At 46.2% G+C, this 6,000-nt stretch overlaps 1 pseudogene; it reads right to left on the minus strand.

The window, feature by feature from the left end:
* Window positions 1-3,869: 3,869 nt before the first annotated feature.
* LOC109561214 (adiponectin receptor protein 1 pseudogene) lies at window positions 3,870-5,493 on the minus strand (annotated as a pseudogene).
* Window positions 5,494-6,000: the final 507 nt, after the last annotated feature.

Raw genomic sequence — 6,000 nt, forward strand, 5'->3', positions numbered from 1 at the left:
CACAGCTACCATAATACTCAGATGAAAGCATTTTCTCTAAGATCAGGAACAAGACAAGGCTGCCCAGTCTCACTACCTTTCTTCAACATAAAGTTGAAAGTCCTAGCCACAGCTATCAGATGAGAAAAAGAAAGAAAAAGAATCCAAATTGGAAACAAAGAAGTAAAACTATTACTGCTTGCAGATGACATGATACTATACATGGAAAATCTTAAAGATGCCACCAAAAAGCTACTAGAGGTCATCAATGAGATCAGTAAAGTTTCAGGATACAAAATTAATATACAGAAATCAGTTATATTTTATATTCAACAGCAAAGTATCAGAAAGAGAAATTAAGAAAGCAGTCTTATTTACAATTTACATCAAAAGGGATAAAAAGCATAGGAATAAATCTAAGGAGGTAAAACACTTATATTCAGGAAACCAAAAGACACTAATGAAAGAAACTTGGAAGATAGCACAAACAGATGGAGAGGCACACTGTGTTCATGGACTGGAAGAATTAATATTGTTAAGATGCCCAGTCTACCAAGCAATCTACAGATTCAGTGCAATACCTGGCAAAATGCCAATGGCAATTTTCACAGAACTAAAATTATCCTAAAATTTGTATGGAAACATGAAAGACCCCAAACAGCCAAAACAATCTTGAGAAAGAACAAAGCTGGAGGAACCATGTGCCCTGATTTCAAACTATACTACAAAGCTACAGTAATCAAAAAAGTTTGATACCAGCACAAAAAGAGACACAGAGCAGTGCAGCAGAATAGAGAGCCCAGAAGCAAACCCATGCTTTTCTGGGCTATTAAGCTTTGACATAGGAGGCAAGAGTATGCAGTGAAGAAAAGATAGCCTCTTCTATAAATGGTGTTGGGAAAACTGGATAGTTACATGCAAAAGAATCAAATTGAAGCACCTTTTCTTACACTATATTAAAAAAAACTAAACTCAAAATGGATTAAGGGGCTTCTCTGATAGCTCAGTTGGTAAAGAATCCTCCTGCAATGCAGGAGACCCCGGTTTGATTCCTGGGTCGGGAAGATCTGCAGGAGAAGGGATAGACTACCCACTCCAGTATGCTTGGGCTTCCCTTGTGGCTCTGCTGATAAAGAATCCACCTGCAATGCTGGAGACCTGGGTTTGATCCCTGGGTTGGAAAGATCCCCTGGAGAAGGGAAAGGCTACCCACTCCAGTATTCTGGCCTGGAGAATCCCATGGACTGTAAATTCCATGGATTAAAGACTTAAGTGTAAGACCTGAAAACAGAAAACTTCTACAAGAAAACAGTCAGAATGCTCCTTGACATAGGTCCTTAGTAGTAATTTTTTTTTTGATATGTCTCCTCAGGCAAGGGTAACCAAAGCAAAAAGAAACAAATGAGTTCACATCAAACTAAAAAATTTTTGCACAGTGACAGAAACTATGAACAAAATGAAAAGGCTGCCTACTGACTGGGAGAAGATATTTGCAAACAATATATCCAATAAGGGGTTAATATTCCAAAATATACGAAGACATTATACAACTGAATAGCAAAGAAGCAAGCAACGCAATTGAGAAGCAGGCAGAGGATCTGAATAGACATTTTTCCAATGAAGACATGCAAATGGACAAGAGACACAGGAAAAGATGCTCATCTCTGATCATCAGAGACATGCAAATCAAAACTACAACCAGATACCACCTCACACCTGTCAGAATGCCTATCATAAAAAAGACAACAAATATCAGTGTGGGTGAGAATGTGAAGAAAAGGGACCCTCCTACATGTTGATGGGGGTGTCAGTTTGTGCAAATGCTACAGAGAAGTGCATGGAGGGTCCTTTAAAAATTAGAATATGATCCAGGAATTCTACTCCTCGGTATTTATCTAAAGAAAAAGAACACTAATTTGAAAAGGCACATGCACCCTTGTGTTTATTGCAGTATTACTTACAATAGTCAAGCTATGGAAGCAACTCAAGTGGTCATCAATAGATGAACGGATAAAGAACGTGTGGTGTGTCTGTGTGTGTTTGTGATGGAATATTACTCAGCCATAAAAAAGAACAAAAACTTGCCATTTGGCACAGTATGGAAGGACCCTGGGGATATTTTGCTAAGTAAAAGAAGGCAGACATAGAAAAACAGTTGTATAATTTTGCTTATATGTGGAATCTAAAAAACAAATGATCAAACATAACAAAACCGAAGCAGTTATAGACACAAAGAACAAGCAAGTGGTTGCCAGAGCAGGGGAGGTGGGCAGAGGAGAGAACGAGTTGAGGGAGATTCAGTTCAGTTCACTTCAGTTGTGTCCGCCTCTTTGCGACCCCATGAATTACAGCACACCAGGCCTCCCTGTCTATCACCAACTCACGGAGTTCACCCAGACCCACGTCCATCAAGTCAGTGATGCCATCCAGCCATATCATCCTCTGTCGTCCCCTTCTCCTCCTGCCCCCAATCCCTTCCAGCATCAGAGTCTTTTCCAATGAGTCAACTCTTCGCATGAGGTGGCCAAAGTACTGGAGTTTCAGCTTCAGCATCATTCCCTCCAAAGAAATCCCAGGGCTGATCTCCTTCAGAATGGACTGGTTGGATCTCCTTGCAGTGCAAGGGACTCTCAAGAGTCTTCTCCAACACCACAGTTCAAAAGCATCAATTCTTCGGCGCTCAGCCTTCTTCACAGTCCAACTCTCACATCCATACATGACCACAGGAAAAACCATAGCCTTGACTAGCCGGACCTTTGTTGGCAAAGTAATGTCTCTGCTTTTGAATATGCTATCTAGGTTGGTCATAACTTTCCTTCCAAGGAGTAAGCGTCTTTTAATTTCATGGCTGCAGTCACCATCTGCAGTGATTTTGGAGCCCTTAAGAGGCACAAATTTCTGGTTGCAGAATAAATGAGTTGCAGTATGCAATGTAGGGGTTTCCCAAGGTGGCTCAGCAGTAAGCAAACTGCCTGCCAGTGTAGGAGACCCAGGTTTGATCCCTGGATCAGAAAGATCCCCTGGAGAAGGAAATGGCAACCCACTCCAGTATTCTTGCCTGGGAAATCCCACAGACAGAGGAGCCTGGTGGGCTACAGTCCTTGAGGTTGCAGAGTTGGACATGACTTAGTGACTAAATAACAACGATGAAATGTAGGGTGTTGGGAATATAGTCAGTAACTATGTAGTATCTTTGTATGGTGACAGATTGTAACTAGACTTATCATGGTGATCAGTTTGAAATGTATAGAAACATCGATCACTACTTTGTGTTAACAGGAACTAACGTAGTGCTGTAGGTCAATTATATTTCAAAAACAAACAGGCTCGAGGATAAGTGATCAGGTTGGTGGTTACCCAAGGTGGGCGGGGAAGGGGGATTGGATGGAGGCGGTCAAAAGGTACAAACTTCCAGTTATAAGACAAATAAGTACCAGAGATGTGATGTACAACATGAGAAACACATTAACGCTCCTGTACATTATATAATGAAAGTTCTTAAGAATAAATCCTAAGAGTTCTTATCACCAGGAAATTTGTTTTCTATTTCTTTCTTTTTTTCTTTTTTGCCTCCTGTACTCTTTTATTATCATCGTAGTCTTTGCATCAAGTTGCATAAGCAATGATAGCAGGTTTCTTTTTAAAGCTTGGTATTAAATATTAAGTATCTTTCCCCACTTTAATTTTACATTACTCTGCCAAGAAAAAAAAAATCAAAACTCAAGTTTTCTGAAACCTGGACACACTTCCATGGTTAGCCAGGCTGTGTAAAAGTTGATGGCTTTGTTCTTCCTGGTTTGTGAGCAGGCCCAGGCCCTAGAAAGATGGGCCCAGGTTATAACTGGTTTTGAAAAGCATGCCACAAAAATGGATGGCCTGTTATAAGCCAGGTTACAAAGTCAGGATGGGGTGAGGGAGGGACAGTTTCTTCCAGAAACAGAATTTCTGAAGAGTCCCAGCCCATCTCTTTTCCCCAGAATGCTGGGAGGAGGGCTCAGAGCTCACGGTGAGCTTCGCAGCCCTGTCTCTGGGAGGGGACAGCAGGTGCCTGGCCAAGGGGGCAGCCGGGGGCAGGGTGGCCACACCTGCCCTCCCCCACCTTTCTCGGGGAGGAAATGGAGAGTTTATTGCCCAGTGAGTGTGAAGTGGGCTGAAGCGTGGTCGGTACTGAATTCTCTAAGAGGTTTCTTCTAGAAACAGGCAACTCAGACTCTTCCTCTCACTTCACCAAAGAAGTTATTTTAAAAGCACTTGGGAAGTTCTCCTGCACCCTCAGGGGGCGGCTCAGAGGAGAGAGTCATCAGTACAGCCCTCTTCCAGGCTGTATCGGAACTCCTGAAGGTTGGAGACACCATAGAAGTGGGTGAAGGCAGCTTCCACTACCAGGACATGGAAGATCTGATGAGACTGGAAGCATATGTCGAATTTTCCAGGGAAGAAGCGCTCGGGAACGCATGCGGCATAGAGGCCGGCTCTGGCGATGTACATCAGAGCCATGAGGAAGAACCAGCCGTCTGGGCCACCATGGTGGCCCTGATGAAGTCTTCTGTGATTGTGAACTGCGTGGTAGGCATGATGCCACTCAAGCTAAGCCCCAGGAACACTCCTGCTCTTGTCTGCCGGTGCTTAGGAGTGGTGAACTGGTCCCACCGTGCCACGATGATGGCAGAGATGCCCAGAACACAGACGATGGATGTAGATGAGCCATGGCTGTGGGGGGCAGTAGAAGGAGTAGTAGAGCCAGGGGCCAAAGCTCCCCATAATCAGGAGGGCAATCCCTGCATAATCCAGTTCTGAGAAAGTCCAAGAGACTTTCCCTGAATGACAGTAGACGGTGTGAAATAGCCAGGAGAAGCTGAGGCCGAGCACCACTCCCAGGAGGAACATCCCAAACACCACCTTCTCCTGAAGGGGGAGCGTGAAGTACATGTGTGGTCTGAGAGCGTGGTCAGGATTCCCAGAAACAGAAACAGCACAAAGCCACGCAGGAGGGTCCAGATGTTGCCAGTCCCCGTGCAGATGCAGAAGATGATGCTCTTGAAGCAGGCCCGGAAGGGGGGCATGGTGGCCGGTGGCCGTGCAACAGGCAGTCGCTGTCCTTCAGGCAGTCTGGAGCACGTCATACGGGATGGCCCTCCAGCACCCCTCCCAGACCTCGTGCACAAGCTCCTCCTCCTCCTCCATGGCATGGTGGGCCTGCAGGGGCCCGCACCTCCTCCTTCGCCTCCTGAGGCCCTGGGTATGCCTGCTCCTCTTCAGCCTTGGTTGGATTGCTGATTGCCCGCTTGCCCGTCTTCTCTACCCAGGCTCCCAGCTCTGCCAACTCCACTGTGTCAGCTGCCCTGATGCCAGCAGGAGCCCCGTTGCCCTGGGTCACCAAGGGTCCCTTGTGAGACGACATCTGGCTGGTACCTCAGGGCCCTCCGGCTTCAGCTTGGGGAAAGGGTGGGGTCTCTCAGCCCCAAGGGGCAGAGAGCTCCATGTGGTGGGAGACAGGTGGGCAGAGGGCTTTACTGGGGGTCATGCACCCGGCGCTACATCCTGCATTGCTGGAGACAGCCTGTGGCTGAGCCTTTTTTCTATTTCTTTAATTGTGTGTCTGTATGAGACATAAGAGATGTGGGTTCGATTCCTCAGTGGGGAAGATCCCCTGGAGGAAGGCATGGCAACCCACTCCAGTATTCTTGCCTGGAGAATCCCATGGACAGAAGAGCCTGGCGGGCTACAGTCCACAGGGTTGCAAAGAGTCAGACATGACTGAAGCGACTGAGGATGCACACACGCATGAGATGATGGTGTTCACTAAACTTACCGTGATGATCATTTCATGGTCATAGAAGTCAGATCAGCCCGCTGCACCCCCTAAGCCAGACCATGCTGTGAACCTGGCTCTTGTTGGTTTGGAGAATCTGCTCTCTCCCTCTGGAATGTCCACACATCACCCCAAAATATCCAGGCCCAAGCACCCTCACGGCCGTGTCCTTCTACATGCCACTGGCTCTTCTACACACGCTGTGAGGG

This window comes from Bos indicus, chromosome 1 (genome assembly GCF_029378745.1).
Source record: "Bos indicus isolate NIAB-ARS_2022 breed Sahiwal x Tharparkar chromosome 1, NIAB-ARS_B.indTharparkar_mat_pri_1.0, whole genome shotgun sequence".
NCBI classification, from domain to species: Eukaryota; Metazoa; Chordata; class Mammalia; order Artiodactyla; family Bovidae; genus Bos; species Bos indicus.